The following is a 23533-nucleotide window of genomic DNA, read 5'->3' on the forward strand; positions in this document are numbered from 1 at the left end:
TGATGATGTCTTGAAACTTGAGGCATGAACCTGTGACCGCAAACCTCTCCTTGCTTGTGGAAGATGATGGTGAGGAGAAGCTGCTTGTGGACCCCAGCCTGGATGCGCAGTGGAGCTTTCAGCAGAGGTATCCAGCAGCTGGCTTCCAGAAATGGGCATGCTTGTCTGTCACCATCAGATTAAAGTGGTTTTCAGGCACCAGCTTCAGTCAGCCATCAGAGGAGGCCCATAATTCCATAATTTAAGGAGAAAGTGCACAGCTTAGGAGGAACTCATGTAAGAGCAAGCAACACATTTTTAAAATAAGACACAGCACTTTAATTGTGACCAAGAGAGACAAGTAAAATTATGTTAATCTTCAAATATGTAGAAATTCACCTTTCTGGTCCATGACAAATAGATATGCATTTACATGTATAGGTCAGAATTAGTTTTTGCCAATAGCACTTGGACTTGATGATCCTTATGGGTCCCTTCCAAACCAGGATTTTCTATGATTCTATGTCAGGCATACACCATCTACCTGGGTGAACCTGAAGGGACTGTGAGAACATGGAACATCTCCAGGAAGATGGAGAAGGCTGTTATGGTGTTTCCAGTAAGAGGAAACATAAGAGAAAAGTTCCTCCAGCTAGGTTATTAGCATTACAGATCTCCCTTCATTCCAGACTAGCAGATCTGCTTCTCCTTTTAGTCCAGAGCTGCAGCACTTGGTCCTGTGTTTCGTTCAGGCTTTTTCACCTCTATAACTTTTTCAGGTGACTCAGGTAAAACACTCACTCCCTTCTTATATGTAAAGCAAAAGCTCCAGCATTTCTATGTAAGCTTTTCTGTTCCCAAAGGAAGTATGCAGAGGCAAGTTAACATTCATCAGTTTAATAGAGAGATACTCGTTACTGGTAGCAGCCAGCCTGTCTCATCACTGGTGGCAGCTGTCCTGGGGTTTCCCCAGCAGATACCAGTGGCAGGCCAACAAGATGTTTGCTAACCCTCCTTAGTACCATGGCTATTTGTTTGTAACAGTGGGAGACAATAAAACATCATGTATCGGGATATGCAAGGCTGTTCACAGAAAGTGAGGAGACTTGGTTGAAGCTAGAATGCAGTTTCTCACAGATAAGTTTCCTCTAGCTGCGCAGAGAAGCTCAAGGCAGTTTACTTTTATGCTCCTGAGCTAACAGAAAGCTGTTGATCATCTTGAAGTCTCAAACCTGACTGTCTACAATGTTGCAGAAAAGAACATTTCAATTAAGAATTGTCTTCTATCTCGTGACAGATACTATAATTTCTTTACTTCCAGGAACATTTTGTCTGATAAATATCTTTTCTATATTGTTATTTCATATTTAGTTAGTTAGTTAGTTAGTTAGTTATTCACGTATTTCATATCCATGATTCACTGAGATTTTTTGTTGTTCCTAGTAGGAATTTGTTTTTCTTAGTTGAGCCTTGAGCAGGCAAAGAATATTGTATTTTTCTTTAGCAACTCAGATAAAATGTAGATGCCCAACACAAGTAAGTAGCAGATTGGTACACATAATTCTACCACTACCTTTTGCTGGCATCTCGTTCTGGAATCTTAACAACTCTACAGTGGTGCATATCTTCCTGTCTTTCTGCTCACAATCTCTCCTTATTTTCCTTTTAACTAATACTTCTGCAGGAATCCAACAGTTGTGTATAGGCTCAGTCTCAGGTAGTACTTTGAAACCAGGAATATACTATCACCTTAGTTGGATATTGCTTACCTCTGGGTTTTAGGATGGAGCTACAGTACGTAGTCTTTAGTCAGGGAGGACTGATGCAAGGAGTAAAGGAATAAGCTTTTTGCTGTGTTGAATGGGGACAAAAAGCTAGAAACATATTTAAAAATCCAGATGGAAAATTCAAGATGTTAAGAGAAACTCCCTTACGGCAAAATAGTGCCAGCCTACCTTTCATTGCACAACTTTTTTTTAGAATTCTCCGGTGGGTTCTCCATCCTCCAAAACAGACTTGGACAATATCCTCATTTTCTGCATCCAGAATGAGTGCAACAGCAGCTTCCTTCATCCTGATCAGTAGCCTGCTCTGATCTTCCAGGGAAGAGCCAGGAGCACTCAGACTACAATTGCGTAAACCAGTGTGGTTTATGAAGCAAACATCTGTGAAAGAGGATAGAAAGCTATGCATTACTTGCTCCATGCTGTGCCTCAGTTTTGTGGGCTAATCGGGAGAACATCAGGAGTATGCATTTCATGCTAATTACGGCAGGGCAAGAGGACAATTTGATTACTTGTTAACAGCTTAGTATTGCCAAGTGATCTACTTAGTTATAAAACAAATAAGCAGAACCTAATAGCCATGGGGCAGCTTTAATTCAGTCATGTATAAAAACAGTTTAATCCTCCTTACTTGTAGTTAAAACAATAACCAGAAATTCTGTTCACAAATGTGCTGTCAAGGAGAACACGATCTTAATTAAAGACTTCTTCCTTTCACGGAACTTTATTTTATGGTGTCCCATGATAAATGTAATTAAAATTCTTGGGAAGTTGGATACTTAAGCTGAGTTAGAATTAGGCCATGGGACATCAAAAATGCTGCTGCTGAAAAGTAAAAGGAACTTAAGATCTGTGATAACTGAAAACACACAGGATGTGTAGGATATGTATAAAAATCTTCTTTTACCTTCCAGTCTTCCCATCCCTTGCGTCAGGCCAAAGCAAAAGCATTCATCATATTAAGTGCTCAGAGCTCATACTGGCTCCCTGCTAAAAAAAATTCACCTTCAGCAAGTTTGCGACTTCACTGGAGAGCCGATTATCTGAACATCTTATCCAGCCTGATCTTGGTAGGACCTGTGATGGAAAATGGAACTCAACAGGATCCTGAAAGCTTATGGTCATCACTTGGGCAGTAAGAAATTCATATGGTCATCCATGTGCCTCTTCTGAAAAGAATTCACAGCCAGCATTTTTCAGTGACTTTCTTTTTCCCCTGGGCTGTTACAGATGCTGGACAAATGCTTTCCTTCACAATACAGAAACTGTTGCCAGCTAGTCTTGGCTGAGCTGATACCAGAGAAAACCTGCTAGTGTTCAGCCAGGACTAGCCCAGAATCCTGAGGCTGAAAGAGATGTCAAATAAAAGCAAAAATGGGAATGGTTTCTCTAAGGAGGCAGAGCGAGAGAAAGAGAAATAACAGTTCTAGATAAGTTTTTTAAAAGATTTTAAAAGGCTAGCGTTTAAGGGATTTTTCTTTGGTTTCTTTTATTAAGCAGGATTGAGAAGATCATTCCTTAGAAGAAAAAAACATTGCCTTTGCAGAGGAGCAAGAGAAAGAGCCCAAGGCAGCCTGTAGAAGAGACTGTCTGATTTGTCTTACTGTTCCACAGATTCTCACAGTCCATATCCAGATCCATATCTAAAGCTGGCCTTCCATTACAGACTGTTATGCACATCTACTGCTCTCAAAGACCTATAACAGATCCCCAGAGCAGTGTGTTCCATGGGTAACTCTTCCCAAAATTGCATGGAGTGTGAGCAAAAGTCAGCAGTGTAGAAAACTGAAGAAAACCCTGACAAATCAGAACTTCTTTGGTTTATCTTTCCTCTGCAGTGGCTAAGCAAGGCTGAAAATCCACAGCTCTTCCATTGCAGACCTTTATGGAGATTGCGGTCTTAGTCCTCTTCTTTTTTTCTTTCTACCTCAGACTTATATCAACTTCTACTCATCTAGAAGGACTTCAAAAGTGATTGCTTGCAACTGAATCTGTGTTTGAACTGTGGAATTTAGATATCAGAACAAGCAGCAGGTGGATTAGGCCACTAGAATTCAAGTGGCTCAGGTAGATTTGGCCTGACAGTATAAGAATGAAATTTTTCAGCTCGGTGGGCCATGTCACTTCAGGCCATCAAGGAAGAGGTGCAACATATAGATGGGCTCAGGATCAAAAGCTGAATTTGACTATGGACACTATTGCACAGATTATCTATGAATGTGAAACATATACTGTAATTAAACAAACCAAACAGATAAAGTCTCTTTGGTATGGAAGATGATGGCTGAAATTTAAATCTGAGGAGGCCTGGCAGGAGGATTATCTCACCCTCCCACACATCTGCCACAGCAAATGCTATGTGTTTACAATAATGGAAGCAATCACTAGATGGCTAGGAACATATTCTGTGCCCTATGCCACAGCTTGAGATACTTTCCTTGGCCTTGAAAAGCAAGTCTTGTGGCAATGTGGCACCTGGAAAGAATTGAGTCAGACAATGGGACTCATTTCTAAAATAATCTCATAAACTTCTGTATCAAAAAGCATGTCATTGAGTGGGTATATCACATCCCCTACCATGCAGCAGCTTGTTGGAAAAGTTGAAAAATATACTGGATAGTTAAGGACAACACTGAGAGCAATGTGTGCTGGGATGTTCAAACACTGGGATACACATTTAGCAAAAGCCATCTAGTTAGTCAGCACTCTGAGATCTACCAATTGAGCTGGTCATACCCAGTCAAAATAGTTTTGTACTGTAGAAGGAGATAAAAAGTCCTTGTAGTAAATATGAAAAGCATTCTGGGTAGGACAATCTGGGTTATTCCCACCTCATGCAAAGGCAGTCTCATCCATGGGATTGCTTCTGCTCAAGTATCTGGATGCAGTTGGTGATTAATGCATAAGGATGGAGAACTCTGCAGTGTACCTCAAAGGGGATTTGATACTAAGTGAGAACAGTCATAACCAATGGCATTGCAGTAAGAATTACCCAGATTAAATAATGAATTCTGACCTTATTATCCAAATCAGAACTGGCTCTAGAGTGTAACAATACAGCACTGTGCATCATCTCTCCTGCCCTGAAGGTCTGTAATGACAGATGGAGCTGAATGGACTAAACGAACTCCTTCGATGATTGAGAGATGGCCCATATCATATGGGGATGATATCTGTGTAATAAATCAGGGGAAGTGTAGGACCTGAGAATGATGTAAATAATATGAAATAAAGGGTGGTTCTACCTTTGTATGTTATTCAAGTCATGTATGCCCAACTCAGACAAACTCCTTGGTTGCAAACTGTAGGTGCAGTCCCAGTCCCTAGATCAAACAGTTGCAGGCTTGGAGGAGCAGAGTAGAAAGAATTATCCCACTTCCTCTCCCCACAAAAGGGCACTGTTCTCCATTATAGAGGAATAATTAAGATGTATACTGCGACCATAAGCTGCTGGTTAAATAGCCCTGCCTACTTCAGATGAAATCTATCCCTTTCAGGCAGTCTGCAGCAGAGCTGAAAAAGGAATCCAGATCATCATGTTACCTGAGCCTGTTTCAGTGGCTCAGCTTCTGAAAGGCCAGTCAAGAGACAGCCCTTAAAAACCCTGACTCGCCGGGAAATACTGGCTCCTCTCCTGCAGTTTTCTGTCCCAGGCAACTCAAGTCAAGCACACAAGCCATAAATGGGAGGAATCATTAGATGACACTCTGAAAAGCCTGAGGCAACAAGCCTGATTTGTGCTATCCGGGGACTACTACAGGATTTCAGAATCATAACTGGATTTCCAATGTGTGACCCATTAACTCTTGGGAAAAGGAAATGCTACTCAGATTATTCAAGGTACCAACTTCACACACTAAAGCAGCGGAAAATCAGCAAAAGGCACTACAGATCAGTGAAGAAAGAAGCCCTTCATCTCACCTGCCTTTCCACTGTATATGCTTCAAGCACTCTGAAAATCAAGGAAGACAGCTGAACTGCGCTGTAGCAGCCACTGACACTGCCCCATGGGCAACAGCATACAATAAGCATCTGTGAAGGAGTATCTGTAATTAAAAAGAAATGGGGGAGGAAATCTACCGACTTTCCCCCCACTTCATTCAGAGTATCCACTACTTCCATGACTGCCCTTCTTATGCTGTCCAGTACCTTGCATTACACATCTATCTGCAAGGAGAACCTTTGTCCTCTTCTCCCAACAGTGACAAATTGTTCTGCAATACTCCCCCCCCAACTCACCAAGCACAGTAGGAGGCTCTAATCATGTTCAAGTGCAGCATTCAAATATAGCACCTACTGGGTAGGCGTTAAAGTCTGCTACTCACAGCAAACCAATTTACCGTGGGGTAAACATCACAGCAATCAGAAGAACCTGCTATAGCCTAGTCCCCATCCTGCAGAAATTCTATACTAAAAACTGTATTTTGTCACTGGTAGTTTTTTCTGTTTGTATGCCTCTATTATGTTATTGGATGGACCGATCTGGATGTGGAAATATTTGTTATTTGTCCTGTCACACCAAGACAAACACATTACTTAGAACATTATCTCTTAAACAAGTAGGACTGCTTTCCCCCCTTTTTAAATAATTACAGGGCACACTGTGTTGTGACTTCAACGTTCAGACTGCTCCATCTTTCATTCTGCAAAATGTTACAGTCTTAGCATTTGCGCTGGCTTCTTTTGCTCAGTCTAGTAACACCAGTTGAAAGAATTACAGCAGAAAGCAAGAGTCTCTCTTTGGGTTACTTATTCTGTTCACATGGATACTGGTGAAAATAAAGTTTTACTAACAGCATTGACAAATCAGATCAAGACCTAGAAATCACTGCCCACCACCTGACCCATGAGATGTCAGTCATTTCCTGATTATCACCTAAATATAATATTTAAATATCAGATTTCTTTTAGAACTGAGAACCTGGAAAATTTCACTGGGCATGGGAAAAATCTGCAGAAGTTTCAGTTTCAATCTGCCAACATTTCTCACTAGAGATGGCTATACTGGGAAGTTCCTGAGTAGGCTGGTGGTTGAAGCCTAACGTTGATATAAATCTAGCAAAAGGACCAGAGGGTTCAATCCATGACACAACAGCATGACAAACAAAGACGGTAATAGCAATCTTCATCCAAACAGTTGATGTGAGCACACGCAGAGCCAGCACATAGATATTTGGGCACATACTGACTTTCAGACTCATTTCCCAGATAACAGGTAACAGTAGTCACAACCCACACTTGCAGTACAACTCTAACAAGGCATTGCTCTCATAATGTAGGGATTAACAGCGGGAAGGAAAAAGTAGATTTGTTAATTTCAGCTGAAAAGACTTAGCCACCTCATTTTCATGTATTAGAGAAAAAAAATATGTGTGGGAATTTAGGGAATAGATTATACAGTAACCAGAGGGGATTCTACTGAAAGAAAAGAGTGGACTGAAGAGGCTACTTTAGTACAAGAAAGCAAATTCTAAAGGATATTGAAGATTCTTCATGGTGGACAGAGGTGAGCTGGTAGAGTGGATTATGTAGGTGTTAAGTTGAAGACATGAGTGAGGAACCGACTTCAGTGGAAGCATATTTAATAGTCTGCTGGGGTTGGGGTGCTGCAGGCCTACATAGAGTTTCAGCCTTATGTTCCAGTTGTTGAAATAGGTGACCAACAATTCCAAATCCTTACCAAAGACACGGAAATGATGGCTGAAGAAAAGGTTAGATAAGGACAAGGGCAAGCATTCAGATCTGTAGAAGAAGAGAAGTGGATTGGAACACATTTTCAGCATTAAGGCAATGGGCAAGCATCCCTCAAAGACTGAGGAGACAGTAGGTTAAGTAGCATCATTCTCCAGACAACAGTCATGTTCTTTCCTGTAAGTCAAAGATTGCGAATGAACTTTCAGAGTAGCCCATTAGCTTGAGAGAGAGACTGTAAGTGCACAGCCCCATGATCCAGGTTTGTCTGGTACTCTCAGAAGACCGTGATACTAATTATGTGAAACATACACCAAAAACGTGTTCCATTCTTATTTGTATATTCTATTCTTGCACTTGCTTCAAACATGAAATGCTAAACTACACTTAAGATTTTTTTCTTACTAATGTGTTCTAACTTAAAATATGCTTTTAAGAACAGATTTGGATGATTAATCACTTGAATATGTTCTTTAAAAAGTCAAACTAGATATCACAGAATCACAGAGTCACAGAATAGTTGAGGTTAGAAGTGAACACTGGACGTCATCCAGCCCAACTGCCTGTTGTACAAGCAGTATCATCTCGAGCTCACTGACAGTATCATGTCTACATGTTTTGTTTTGTTTTTTAATATTTTTATGGTTGCCCTCTCCAGGAGGGCTCAGTCATCTGCACAAAGAAAGTGTGTTTCATTATGTTCAGGAGGAAATTCTGTTTCAGTCTGTGCCATTTGCCTCTTGTACTGTCCCAAGGCACCACTGGAAAGTCTGATGCTGTTCTCCTTTTTACATCCCAAACCGTACTCTATTCCACTGGGCTTTAGATTTCCTAACTTCATTCCTTCTTCCCAGGTTTCTTGTCCTTGCTTTCAACATCTGAAGGCCTCTTTTTTTGTTGTTGTTTACTTTCTTTTTCTTTCCTTGTTCATCCCTTTTTGCCTGTCTTCCTTTTTATTGATATGGACATCTCCTGAGCTTTGAGGTGATCCTTGAATATTAACCAGCTTTCGTGGGCTTCAATTTCCTCCAGGATCTTATTCTATGAGACTCTACCTAACAGATCCATGAAACAGCCTAAAACTGCTTTTCTGGAGTCCAGGATTGTGAGCTTTCTTTTCACCCTCTTTCCTCCCTGAGCATCCTAAACTTCACCATCTCACAATCACTGCAGCTAAAGGTGCCCTTGGCCTTCACATTCCCAACAAGCTCCTTATTGTTTGTGAATATGAGGTCAAGCACTTCTCCTCATTGGCTCTTACATCACTTTGAAGAGGAAGTTTCCATCATTATACTGCAGCACCACCATTGATTTCTTATGGCCTTCTGTGTTGTCGTGTTGCCTCTCTAGCAGGTAACTGAATGATTGAAGTCGCTCATGAGGGCCATGGTGTGTGAACATGAATCTTCCTAGAAAAGATGTAGGAGATTTACCCGTCATAGGCACTTTTATGTACTTCCATGTACATGTAAGTGCTGGAGGTGATCCTGCTTTAGCTCCATTTTGTTTATTTGCTGATCCCTTCCTGTCACATCATCCCAGGTCCTTTAAAGGCTAAGTGGCCATGCCTGTCACTCTATCACAGGACTACTGGCTCCTGTTTCTCTCCCCTGTCATTCTTAGTTTAAAACCTTCTTATGACATCTGCCATCTTATTGGTGAAAATACCTTGGCTCTTAGAGAGATGAATCACATCTCTCTCAAGCAGATGTTGAGCTGCAAACACAGCCCTATGTCTGTAGAACCCAAATCTTATTGCCAGCATGTTTTCCACAGCCAAATACTCACTTTTTTTAATTCTGAAAAATAACTGCTAGTTCACTGCTATGACGGTAGGGGTAGGAAAACAGAAATATTTAAAAACTTAAATCAGACTTCTTATTGTGATTACATAGATGTGCTGAGCTATTCTAGGTAGCCTAAGAAGGAGGAGAAAACAGTGTGTTACTAAAGATCCCTCAGGTTTATCCTGGGAACTGTCAGTGACAAAGACACAATGCAGTGAAACAGGACTGGAACGGGACCAGGACTTTTCCTCTTTGGAAGTAGCACTGACTGCTTTTGGTCAAATGATTCCTTCCTTCTATGGATCTTATCCTAGTGTTATCTGGACTGAAGTCTGGTGTAGTGATAGAGTCTCTCTACTGCTGTTCTTCCAAGGCAAGTATCCAACCCAGTTTTCAGATTACCTCAACATGGCTGAGAGAAAATATCCCAAGTAAAAACTAACAGAGCCATCAGAAAAAAGCAAAGAGGCCTTTTTGAAAAGAGAATCAAATCAAATAAAGGACTTGGAGAAACGTGTTTTAGCCTGGACTTTAAGGTTTCTTTTGCAACTCCAGCCTACTTTGACAGTAAGCTTCTGAAGAGGAAGTTCTACCCCGTGACATTTTATGTAGAATCCTTAGCCCTCTGGCCCCAGTCCAGACAAAATTATGTCTTTCTTATGTCTTTCACTTTACCCAAGTACCAGAGAAAGAATGTTTTTCTGCTTTTATGGGAAAAAAAAAAAAAAAAAAAAAAAAAGGAAATATAAACTGTAAAGGTAAAAAAAATAGAATGACGATAAGCGGGGGTCTTTGCAGGAATTCATCTAATGCAAAGACATTTGCTGGCTCTGTAAGAGCTGACATGGGTTATGTTGGTTCTGTTTTCCTGCAAATATTTTCAATAACTATTCAGGCACTCCTAAAAAATGCAGATAAGGTCAGAAAGCTGTCTCTCCTTCTGTCTCTGAAATGGGGGGATATAATTTATTGTTGCAGTACCTAGCTCTGCTGTGCTAATTAAGACCTTGTCAGCTTTCCTATTATAAAGCATGTTTTTCAGCTATTTAGCAAGAGCTGAATGAATGAACTCCAACAAATACTTGATCCAGCAAATTTGCCTTCTGTCTGAAACCAAGGAATGTAAATACAAGCCACAACTATTTTCCCTTAATGAATATGTGTTCATGACTCGTAACAACCCTGTCAGAGATTTTATGATGCCTGGACATCTGGGATCCTCATACCTTGCTTGATGCCTGGTTGTGTATGTTAATGTTTCCCAAGCTGAAACTGATCACATCAGTAGCAGAAAAAAGCACTGGATTTCTCTTATGTTCTATCTTCTGGAGGCAGCTAAGTACCACACAGTTGGGATGGGGGAGAATTTGAAAAGTAAAAGTGTGCACAGGATCAGATAAAGACAGTTTACTATGTTTACCAAAAGCTGCAGAACTAAAGCAAGGAATTACAGAATCACAGAATTGTAGGAGTTGGAAGAGATCTCTGGAGATCATTCATTCCAGCACCCCTGCTAAAGCAGATTCCCTACACTCGGTTTCATATGAAAGTGTCCAGGCCAGTTCTGAGTATCTCCAGAGAAGGAGATTCCACAACCTCCCTGGGTAGTGTGTTCCGGTGCTCTGTCACCTTCACAGTAAAGATTTTCCTTATGTTTGCATGGAACTTCCTATGCTCCACTTTGTGTCCATTGTCCCTTGTTCTGTCACTGAGTACCACCAAAAATAGGCTGGCCCCATTCACTTGACTCCTGCATTTTAGATATTTATAAGCATTGATAAGATCTCCTCTCAATCTTCCCTGAGCTGAACAGCCCTAGGTCTCTCAGCCTTTCCTCATACAGGAGATGCTCTGGACCCCTCATAATCTTTGTGGTCCTCTGCTGGACTCTATCTAGATGCTTCCTATCTTCCTTGTGCAGAGGAGCACAGAACTGGACATGGTACTTCAAATTTGTCCTCCCCAGGGCAGAATAAAGGGAGAAGATAACTTCTCTTGAGCTGCTGGCCAGGCTGTTTTTAACACACAATTAGAGCACAATTGGCAGGTAGATGTTCAGCCACTTCCAGAACAACAGGGCTCATCACATAGAACAGTTTACTGAGAAGACAAAGGCCATCATTTTGAACATCCTTCCCTTCCTTCTGCTTTACCGTAGCTTTTATTGCTGAACATGGACATCATGGTATGGGACATCCGTTTGGTTGGTTTGGGTCAGCTCTCCCAGTTTTGTATGCCTCCAACTTCTTGTGCACCTCCAGCCTCCTTGATGGCAGAGCTTCTAGAGAAGTAGAAAAGTCATTGACTTTGTTAACATAAAACATATAAAGTCAATAACCATTGCTCAACAACAACCAAAACTTAAGTGTGCTATCAACATTATTCTCATTCTAAATCCAAAACATAGCACCTTATCAGCTACCTGGAAGAAAATAAATTTTCTCTCTACTCACACCTGGAAAATACCCACTTCTTACCATTTATATAACAGAATCACAGAACCATAGAGGTTCTAGGACCTCTAGATATCATCCAGTCCAATTCCTTGCTAAAGCAGGTCATAGCTTTTTATGCATTATGTAAATATAGGGTATGTCATAAAAGATACAGTATTTAGTATGGATTATAGTATGAGTGCCATGAATCAGCAAATACCACAAGATAATAAATTTTTCTGTTGCGTCTGAAGCCTCAGACACATTGTCTTAATCTGTAATGTTATCCACCAGCCAATTTTTCCTGCAACTTGAACAATTTACACCCAATGTTTGGGGAAGGTTCTGAAGTGCAGTCAGGAATTGTGATAGTGTGTTTTTTGAAGATTCAATCCCCTTGTTTAAAAGAATATGTGCATACTTATGGACATGGGAAGGACATTTTGTCTTGCATTGGTAGCTACTACGTTTGTCTAAGCAAAAATGAAATTTATGGAAACCAGGGAGGACTGTGTTTATTCTTACCTATGTTCATCTGGCAGGAATATTGGGATTACTGAATCTTTTTAGACTAGCTGGAACTACTATAATGTTGGAAATGTGGATTTTTGAAAATGACTGACAAAAATAGATTCAAAAATCCCATCTGTAAAACCATATGGATCCTGATTCCAGATTAAGAGAATCAAAGCAAAAAAAAAAAAAAAAAAAAAAAAAAGGCTTAATGAAAACCTGAGCTTTAAGAATTTCCTCAGACTTGTAAGGAAAGTTCACTGCTTAAGAATAATCCTTTTTGAGCTTTCCAGTGACTTCTCTCCCAGTGAAAATGTTTACTTGCCTCACGCACCTTGAAAGAAATTTCGAGAAACTGCTGTTCTCATCTGATGTTTGTTTGTTGTACAGCATTAGTATTAAGGTGGGGAAACTAAATAGAACAACAACGTTTAATATGAAAGCTAATGAAGGACTGTTTTCTAAGGTGTTGCATGTAGCAATCTGCAGAAATTACTGACTTTTCTTGAGTGTTTTTATAGTCTCTGTTTCCAGCCATTCTTGATATCCACCAAAGAATCACAGAAGTGCTTCGGGTGAATGGGGCCCCCTGAGATCAACTCGCTTAGTATGCCTGATCAAGCTGGATCATACAGAGAAGGAGGTCCAGGACTGTGCTGTCAGATTTTGAATATTTCTGCTCCACACTTACACTAGACAACTGGTTCCACTGCTCTACACCTTCAGAGTTAGAAAAGGAGATTCTTGCATTTGAGTTAAATTGTGTTCTTCAGTTTGTACCCTTTGCCTCTTACCTTGTCACTGGTACCACTCAGAAGTGTCTTGTTGTATGTTTTTGTCTTAGTTTCAGCTGGGATGGAATTCTTTCCTTCAGAGAGTCTGGTACAGTGCTAGATTTTGGTTCTAGGAGAAAAAAAAATTAATAGCATACCAATGTTTATAGCTGTTACTAAGCAGTGCTGTACAGAGCCAAGACCATTCTCAGGACTTAAACTCACCAAAGGGATATTCCATATCATATGGCATCATGTGGAAGAAGTTTTAAAGGGGGTAGGAATTCTTACTGCTTTTTTCCACAGCTTGGGGGGGCTGGTGGAGCATCAGAAAGAGTTCCAATATATGCTAATAGCTTCTACAGCATCAAGGTTAATGACTCTATTCAAACTGATGTTCAATATCTCTTTCTCAAAGAGATCATTAAGGATGCAGGGGCCTGTGTATGTGCACATGCATGCATGCAACTAAGATCACCACAAGAAAAAATGAAGTATGTTTTACAATATTGCTGTATGAAGCATGGCCATACATGTGATGCTGGTCCTTTTCCATCTATCTCAACATATAGGAAGATAGAATGTACTATTAAATGATCTGAAAATCAGCAAAAAAAGGACAGTTGGTTTGTCTCGTTTAATATTTAGAAGGATGGAGTAAACAAGCCTGAATCCAATATAATTGATGACTTCTAAATTGTATGAAAAGCCTGTTCAAAAGGCAATTTGTCCAAAAGACAATTTGTCCAAAAAGCAGCTAAGACAAATATGAGATGCAGTGAAGACTCAGTAGAGAGCATCCACTATATAAAACGGGTCTTACTAAGAGAAGCTGGATGCATTCATTTTGCTGCTGATGAGTGGATACAAAAATGCATGTGGGTAGCTTAGAGATCATTTAAATAGAAATCTCTTCCCCCTTCAGTCTTGCAGTGAGATTTGCTACATCTTCATCCTACAGTGTGAATGATTGAAAGAGAACAGTATAATATCATGTACATTTCCTGAACATTAAAGGAGAAGATTACTGGGATGTGTCAAATCACTTTGAGACAGGAAAATGTCATACATAATTGGTGGGTTGCTCCTTCCTTGACTCCCTACATGGCATAGAACTTTGTAATTGGCAGATAAACACATTCAGGAAGCCATCTTACAGTTTTGGGACTAAGATATTTTCAGGCCAGAATGAAATGGGCATTCTGCTGATAAAGGTCAAGCTTTCTCTACTGTCCAAAAATTCAGATGGGTTGAAGAATCCTGTCCATTTATTTTACAAGTCCCAGATGAAAATCCAAGTCATATTCCTATACTTACCTGGATAAAAAGAGTGCTCCCTGTAATATTACAGACATAAAAACTCTTCTAGCTTAAAATATCACAGGAGACAGAAAATGAAATTAATCAACAAGCAAACACAAATGAGACCTGATCTTCAAATAAAAGAAATGGAACTTGCAAGAATAGCTTTAACTTTGAGTCCTAGAAAACAGGATTCAAAAAAAGTCCACAGAGGGTAGTATTTTTCATGATGGTTTACATAGAAAGACATTCTTACTTTAGATTGGATGCACCTTTTCCTCCATTTTTCACAAAATCTTCATATAGATTTTTCTCTTGTGAATGAGTAAAGTCTCAGGGAATATTAAAGCAAAACATCCTTCAGAACTCCTAAGCTTATGTATTTCTCTCAAAACAAACTGAAAAACCAAAGACTTCAGAAGAAAATATTACTGACAAAAGACCGATATTGTAGAAATTTCTCATTCATTTCTATTTCTGGTTTATAGAGGAGAAAATACACTCTGAAGCACAAAAGCAAGTTCCCTTTGTAAAATGTTTCTCAGTATTACAAGTATGTTCTCTGATCACAAAGAAAACTAACATCCCTTTGTTTTTGCAGAGAAATTCAATGGAGCAAAAGGAAAGAAGGTGGTATCTCTTCTTCCTAGGAAGAAGAGCTAAAAATATAAATGTAGGAACCTTCTGTAAACTTCTGAGACTCAATTAACTTCTAGAGAAGGGAAAGAAATAAGAACATATTGTTCTCCGTTTTAAAATTAAGTCTTCCAGACAAAGACAAAGACAGCCTCCAAAATCTAATTATCATCAGGTTTCATATAAAAATTTGTTCCACCAGTTCAACAGTATGAGGGGACCTCAGACTCATCTGGAAAGTGTTCCTAACTTCTGACATGGTATTTTAACAATCCTTAGCTCGTACTAGAAATTCCAAAATTGAAAAGCTTAATAGTTCAACAACCTTTTCTCCATGATTACCAAACTATATGCAGAGCTGTGATAGAGTTATTGCTTGATGACAGTACAATTTTATGTGAGCGTCAGTTTAAGCTGATTACTTGCATTGCTTAATTATAAGGTACATCACTGTTGAAATGATTTACTGTTTTGATTATTGTATCACGTGATTGCCTGTTTCACAAAAGTAATTACACTCAAACAAAATCACTACTGTAAGTCTAGAGGAATGAACTCCTGTGGTGAGTAAACTATGTCTCCTTATGTGGTGGCTGTGGACTTTTTTCTTTATCTTTTCATTTTTAAATCTTGTGCTTCTTAGGAAAGTCATGCCTGAAGTAGTACACTGAATATTTGCTCTGAATTAATTGTATGACCTCATCCTTTATGACTCATAAAATAGCACAGATGAAATATAATCTCTCCTAGCTGTCAGCTGAAATCAGTCAGGCTTGACATTCTTGTCAACCTGTCAGGAATAGGTGGTGGGTGACAACACTTACAGGCTGTCATGTTAGCACCTCTCTTCACAGGAATTGGCATTGATATTTTCACCTGTACATTCCTGTGCCAGGTTAACTAGAAATAATTTATAAAATAATAATTATCCCAAGACCTCCAAACACATGTTTCTCTTCTCCCAAGCTGCACAAAAATCATTCTTCTTAAAAATTTGAAATAAGGAAGTTACAGAGAATTTTTGTTGAAAAACTGTTGTTCCCATATGCACACCCAACTTCCTGCAGGAAATATTTTCCTTTTCTTCTTCTCTTGAAAAGATTTTTCAGGATTTTTGGAGCTATGGTAATGCACTTTCTTCACTGCAGGGAGGTGAGGTGGGGTGTAGAAAAACTGAAACCAATAATGATAATAGTTTCTTGTGTGTGGTGAGCAGAGATAAGTAAGTTCTTCAGCCCCAATCATTTAGCATGGGAAATAGCTTCCTTGTCATTTTTTACTTTTCCAAGCAAAAGTATCCTGTTTGTCAAATTAGAAAAGAATCTGCCTTTTGAGGGCTTTGGGAGGAGCCTGGAACACTGAAGCCTGGAACTGAAGCTAACACTAAGACCAGTTGTGATGGTGCACACATTGGCTGTGATGGACAGATTTCTGCATTGTCATATCAAAGGCCAAGTCCAGCCTTAGGACCCATTCCTGACCTTTTTTCAGAGAAGGAAGTCACAGCAGGCAAAGCAGGAAAAGAATCACTGAAACCTTCAGTGTCACTGATGTGGACAGTGACTTGTAGCCTCAGCTCTTATAGGAAACTTCTGTCTCCCATATCCAGCACTGCTCCATTTGCCTTTCAAGAAGCATTTTCATTACTTCACCAGCAAGGGAAGAACAAAAGCAAAAAGGCTAGAGGAGAATACATGCTGCAGAGTCTTGTTTAGTGAACTTCTTCCCCAGTCTTCATGCATCAGAGAAGTGGTAGATAGTATGTTCTCAGGATGGATTATTTCTGGCAGAACTCTTAATAAGGTAAGCTACTAGTTGGTTTTCCAGCTAGACTGAAAGTCATGGCTATGGGGTGAAAGCATAGTAGGCAGCCAGAGGGAAAAAACTGTAGTGTAGTTATCACAGAATTGTAGAAACATCTAGGTTGGAAAAGACCTAGGAAGTACATGCTGAAGATAACATTAATAAAAGGGAGAATATCTGTCTATGAATCCAAAAAAATTTCTGTTCTTGGATTCAAGATATATGGACTGAGAGCAGCTCCCCCTCTGTGCCTTCACTGTATCTATCCATCACAACACCCCAGCTGTGTGAGTTATCCCACCATGAAACCAATGAGATCATTATCTTCCAACAGCACACAGGCCAATAACTCCTGTTTGCTCCCTGTACTGTGCACATCAGAGCAGAGAAATTTTAGGACACTCAAGCATGCTGATTTCCCAGAACAGGCACGAGAACTGCAGAATATATGGGGACTATTCAAGTGCAACATCTGACTTAAATGAAATCATAGGAATGGAGATTGATGTCAAAATTTTCAAACCCATATTGGTTTGAAATTGAATTCATTTAATCACCTTATGAAGAGAAAGACTCTACTATCTTGAACAGAAATAATTGGTCAGTTTTCTTTAAGCATTTTGAAATATCACTAATGGTTTTTGTGTGTTTGTTTGCCTGCCTTTTTGTTGTTGTGGTTCTTCACCACCCTCTGGTGAAGAACCTTTTCCTGATACCCAACATAAAGTGCTTTCTGCTGTGATATACATCACTTGCAAATAAGTGCAGTTCATGCCGTTTTCTCTATTTGTGAATAAGAAATGCAATGAGGCCGTAAAAATCACACAATGGTTGAGGTTGGAAGAGTCCTCTGGAGGGCATCTGGTCCAACTCCCCTGCTCAAGCAGGGAGAGCTACCTACAGTGATTTGCTGAGGATGATGGCCAGGCTACTTTTGAAGATTTCCAAGAAGATATTCCACAGCCTCTCTAGGCAGTCTAGTCCCGTGTTCAAAGAGTCAGACAGAACAATAACTTTATTTACTGGTTTCATCAACTCAAGAATCAAGCAACAAGAACTCATCCTCTCTCTTCTTTTACAATTGACTCCTGTTACTTCAGGAAAGTGATTTGGCTCTGCAAAAATTCACTTTGGTTTTCCTGATGACACTGGAGATATTCTCTGGTGTTGTTATCTTGTTTGTGGATTAGCAAAATGTAGTTCCCGAAGCTCACACAAACCGCACCAAAGCAGAGAATTGAGGCCATATTTGCAGCTGTATGAAAAAGACACGTTATCATCAAATGGTTCTTTCCACCTGTTTTAATACAACAACCATGTTTAGGAAACTAGATCATAAAGTAGAAAAGAGGCTGAGCAGATAGCTGACATCTTGCTTTTCTGAAATTTATTAATGAATATTTGTATATAATTACACTTCCAGGGTTTATTTCAACATCCAATGGAGTCAGTGGAAAAGCTTTCAGTGAGACTGAGTCCATTCATTGGCAGAAATAAGCATTTTGACGTAGGGTTGTTTGTTCCTCTTACTCTCTTGCACAAGGAAGGTATCTGAGACAGGAATTCCTTGGCTGCCTGAGAGCAATTGAAAACTCTTAGCCTTCTGTATGCAGACTTCAGCCTCCTTGTCACTGGCAATCATGTCTAAGCACATAATCACAACAATAAAAAGCAAAAGAATCCATTCCTTTTCTGTGAATTTCAGATAAAACTTCCAAGTGCATGGCAAGTCAATAGAGACTGACACATTCACAGACAAGAGGAAATGGAAAATAAAACTCATATGTTAAATGTGAGTGTCCTCATGGTCAGATTTGTACTGAAGATCATGGAAGAAGAGGATTCTGTTAGCAAAACATATGATTTATGCATCTGCGATACTTTAAGTAGTTAATGCAGCAAGATAGAAGTGCCTCATTGCTCTTTAAGAGTTGCAATTAGACATTTCAACAATCTGAGTCAGAAATACATTTGAGGCCACTTTTAATTTACATTAAAACATTCTCCCTCCCCTCCCCCCCCCTTTTTTTTTAAGCTGGGTTAATCTGAAGGTTTTTTGATATCTTTGTCCTTATTTGATTACACTTTCTAAACCTGTCATTTCCTTTTTCCTGCCCTGCCGTTGCATGCTTTACATACCAATACAAATTACAAATAAAAATATTAGCACATAAGTAGTGGGGATACTAATGTAGACTTCTGAAGAAGTTTTCATGTAATTTATTTTTAAATGATTTCCACTATAAGTACTTATCCATTTTGTTGACTTCTGGAACTGGAATATTTCCAACCTCCTGTCTTGTTTCTGTCTGTCTCAGGAGAGAAATAATATCATTATACCTGCTTAATTTGAACTCACCACGCATCTAAGAACTGACTAATTGGCGACCCCTTTGATGTACAGCCTGTAACTGGTCACATCAGTTTTCATTACCAGCTGGAAGAAAAGTTGAGGGTCATTATTCCGCAGCAGCTTTGCTGTACTTATTCAGTCTGTAAGCTGCAACCTCATTAAACTCTGCCCACAAAGCTTTCTTAATAAGGAGATTTCTGAGTTGGTAGCTAAACAATAATTAATTGAATAGCACACATCTAGCTATCTCAGCATTATCCAGGTGAAGAAATTACATGGGCAGGAAATTTCAGTCCTTGTTAACTGTCAATCTGTCAGACCTGAGTGAAAGGCAGCAAGAACTCCCTTTTCCCCTTTTAGTCTGTTTGGGCTTTTCAGATCTCTTCTCTGGTAAATCTGAGGGGTTTACTCCTTTGCCTAAGATCTCCTTTGAGTCCAGACTGTTTTTAGAGCAGAGTTCTCTCCCACGCCATGGCTTACTTAGAGTGAGTGGAAGGGAAGAAGCTGGTACAGTTTTCAAAGATGTATTCCCTGGAGACTCTGGGCTTTTATGCAGTGTGTGGCTGGAGGCCATGAGGATGAGCAGAATGAGCGGAAGTGTGTGCTTTAGTATATCGAGTCTCTGCCTCTTGTCTGCAGGATTTTTGGACCAGAGAAAAGTCTTGCTGGGACAGATGCTGACATGGGGCACTGCCAACTTCTGTTCTAAGAATTTTGTCATCCTCTGTAGGAAAGAGGGGCTAAGACAAAGTAAAGTACACTGTGGAAATAGCCAGACCTTTCTTGGTGCTAAGAATGGACTCATTCTCGTTTCAAAAATCAGCTGGTGCAGGTGTCCAAACCACAAAACAAGCAAATTAACTGCTGATTCTTCTCCCAGACATGTAGGTGGCCTTGAAATGCCACTTGTTTGTTATGGCTTGTGTTGCCTCCTTGGATTGTTGGGCCCAGAAAGCCATGACAGTCCTTGTTCAAGTTTGTGCCCTTGATGCATACTCTTTCTGGTAAATTCATACCCATTGCTCTCAGAGAAGGTTTTAGATACATGGATTCTTCTGGAGTCTCATGCTGTGGGGCTAGTCAAATGCTATGAAGCATTTGAATACTTTCCTACTACACAAAAGAATTGGGAAAAGTAAGGCTGAGGGTTGGGAGAGTGCTGATAGATAAGGATGGGTGGTAATTTAGGTAATTTAGTTGGCAAGTAGGTAAATGCAAAGGTAAATGCATCACAATACCTAGTGTTATGAAGAATTCATCTGTGCATTTTTCAATGAATTCAAATTAGATCTGATTTTCATGTTTCCAAGTGACTGTGGTACTGGCAGCTTTGCCCCTCCTTGGAAATTAGTTTCAGGTTGAAGCTTTACTACCTGTCCTACATCACAACTGTGCAGAAGCTATATTGGTATGTGGTCTCATACTTCCTCTGCCCTGATCTAGATGCAGACACGACAGCTTGCCTGCCTTATTTAAACTCAGACCTGCCTCTTCACTGCAGATATGCCGATAGATCCATGGACTGTTTGACCTTGACTAGTGTCTCTGACCCTTACCCTCACACTTGCTGCCCTGCATCTTGCTTCTGGCTGGGGAGGTCTCTGTTCAGGTGTGCCTTGTTACTGTGTTTCCTCTCTGCAGCTTCAGCCAGCAGCAGAGCTGAGCACCTGTCCCAGTGGCAGACATGCATACGCCCAGAGGACAATGGCAGCACTAGTTCCTGCCCTAGCCCAGATGCTGCTTACAGCAGCCCCCATACACAGGACCCTGCACTCAAGGGGGTCCTGCAGGCCCACACATCACATCTCTAGTTCAGCACACACACACACCACCCCCAACAATGCATGACAAGCAGCCTGCCTGCACTCCAGGCCTCTCACCCACACTGAGGGCCTCTGCTCAACTGCTGGTCCCACTGCGAGCTTGACAGTGAGTTACACATGTACCCCACATGTGCTCAGGTCAGGAAGAGGCAGTATTGGACCCAAGGACTGTGATCTCTGTTCTTGCCCAGGCACCAACACAGAGCCCTGTATTCACCTGGTCCCACAGGAGGGCTGGGGACTCCAAGCACAGTCACCAGGGGAAGGTCATGCTTAACTAATCTTGTGGCCTTCTATGATGGAGTGACGGCATTGGTGGACGAAGGGAAGGCAACTGATGTCATTTACCTGGACCTGAGCAAGGCCTTTGACATGGTCCCCCATCACATCCTCATCTCCAAACTGGAGGGAAGTGGATTTGACGGGTGGACAACTAGATGGATAAGCAATTGGTTGAAAGGCCGCAGACAGAGGGTGGTGGTCAATGGCTCTATGTCCAGGTGGAGGCCGGTAACGAGCGGTGTCCCTCAAGGGTCTGTCTTGGGACCGGTGCTCTTTAACATCTTTATTAATGACATCGATGAGGGAATGGAGTGCACCCTCAGCAAGTTTGCTGATGACACCAAGCTGAGTGGTGCAGTCGATACGGTGGAGGGAATGGAGGCCATTCAGAGGGACCTTGACAGGCTGGAAAGCTGGGCTCGGGTGAACCTAATGAGGTTCAATAAGGCAAAGTGCAAGGTTTTGCACTTGGGCCGGAAGAACCCCAGGCACCTGTACAGGCTGGGGGGAGTTGTCCTTGAGAGCAGCTCGGCAGAGAAAGACCTAGGGGTCCTGATAGATGAGAAACTTAACATGAGCCAGCAGTGCGCTCTGGCAGCCCGGAAAGCAAATGGGATCCTGGGCTCCATCAGGAGAGGGGTGGTCAGCAGGGATAGGGAGGTGATTGTCCCTCTCTACTCTGCTCTTGTGAGGCCCCATCTGGAGTACTGTGTTCAGGTGTGGAGCCCTCAGTACAAAAAAGACATGGAGATTTTGGAAAGGGTCCAGAGGAGGGCCACGAAGATGATCAGGGGGCTGGAGCACCTCCCCTATGAGGACAGGCTGAGGGAGTTGGGTTTGTTCAGCCTGGAGAAGAGAAGGTTGCGGGGCGACCTCATTGCAGCCTTTCAATATCTGAAGGGAACTTACTCCCAGGAGGGGAGTAAACTCTTCATAAGGGCTGATAATAGCAGGACACGGGGAAATGGTTTTAAGTTAAAAGAGGGAAGATTTAGGTTGGATGTTAGGGGGAAGTTTTTTACTAGGAGGGTGGTTAGGTGCTGGAACAGGCTGCCCAGGGATGTTGTGGATGCCCCGTCCTTGGAGGTGTTCAAGACCAGGTTGGACGAGGCTCTGGGCAACCTGATCTAGTAAAGGTGTATGTTTGGTGGCCCTGCTAGGCAGGGGGGTTGGAACTACATGATCCTTGAGGTCCCCTCCAACCCAGGTCATTCTGTGATTCTGTGAGAGCCAGAGGTTACAGGGACTGGAGCAGAGACCTCAGGGCCCTGGACACCAGCCACACAGGACTGCATGGCTCCAGCCTCTAGCCTTGTCTCCACTCACCACGGTCTCACCAGTGGTGTGCATTCGGTCCATGCAACACACACACACACGAGATAAGGGTGAGGTCATGCAGAGGGCTCATTAAGAAAGGATATAATGAGAAGACAGGGTAGGCTGTGGTGCCCACATGCAGGGCTCATACAGACGGACAAACCGACCCGCTGTGGATGCACACAACTGACTCCTTTGAACCCTTCTTCTGCCCATCCACTCTCTGCTCACCCCCGTTCCCCTTCCTAGCACACAGCTCCACGGGCCCTCCAGTCTGGGCCTTGGGTTTGCATCCCTATCAGCTGCAAAGTCCTTATTTGCCTGCAGTTTCTTCATAGTCAATCAGTTGGTGTGGCTGATCAGGGCTCGTTGTGGTTATTGTCTTTGTTAATCCTGATTTTACAAGTTTAGGAACTCTGTCTCCCTCCTTGTCCTCCCAAGCAAGAAAATAAACATTATAATTATCTTCACACTCCACATATCCTTCCCAGTTAGTGCAACTGATCAGCTTGGCCTTATTGTGACCTCTTTATCATTTGCCATTCAGGTTTATCTCCGCATGTTCTTATTTGTGATTGCCAGGTATCCTTCAAGGAGCAGACATTTTCTTCCACATACTCTTTCAGCATATAGTTGAATGTTATGGGAATTAACCCAGTGAAGTTCATTGAGATAAACATAGAAAGAATACTGCTAACTACTAGCCCTAAAGAAAAAAAAGTGAAATGATTGTAAAACAACTGGGGATGAGTCACAGAACTGCTCTTTCCTGCTGTGATAAAACCTTACTTGTTGTTTTGTTTTGCAAAGCCAGATGCCTTCACTTCCACAAGTAATTTTGTTTTAATTAGATTTTTAGTTCACGGACACCAAAAACTTGTTTTAATACAGACTTTGGGAAATTCAAATTGGGAGTAAAGGTCAGCTTCACAAAACTCTCAGTAATTTGGCAGTGATCAAAGCTTCATGTATTTATTCTTTATGTGTCCCAGTTTTATAATGAATTGTTCTTTTGAGAATTAATGAGCTTTATAAAGAGCTGAAAAAATTTTATG

The 23533-nt window shown here is 41.1% G+C and overlaps 1 long non-coding RNA gene across 1 annotated transcript; it reads right to left on the reverse strand.

Annotated features, from left to right (window-relative positions):
* Positions 1-5499: 5499 nt before the first annotated feature.
* LOC149912712 (uncharacterized) lies at positions 5500-13084 on the reverse strand. Its single transcript, XR_016461422.1, has 3 exons — positions 12984-13084; positions 11395-11522; positions 5500-5809 (listed from the first exon to the last, which is right to left on the reverse strand). It is a non-coding gene; the product is annotated as an uncharacterized LOC149912712 (long non-coding RNA).
* Positions 13085-23533: the final 10449 nt, after the last annotated feature.

This window comes from Phasianus colchicus, chromosome Z, assembly GCF_987193195.1.
Source record: "Phasianus colchicus chromosome Z, bPhaCol1.hap1.1, whole genome shotgun sequence".
Classification (NCBI taxonomy): Eukaryota; Metazoa; Chordata; class Aves; order Galliformes; family Phasianidae; genus Phasianus; species Phasianus colchicus.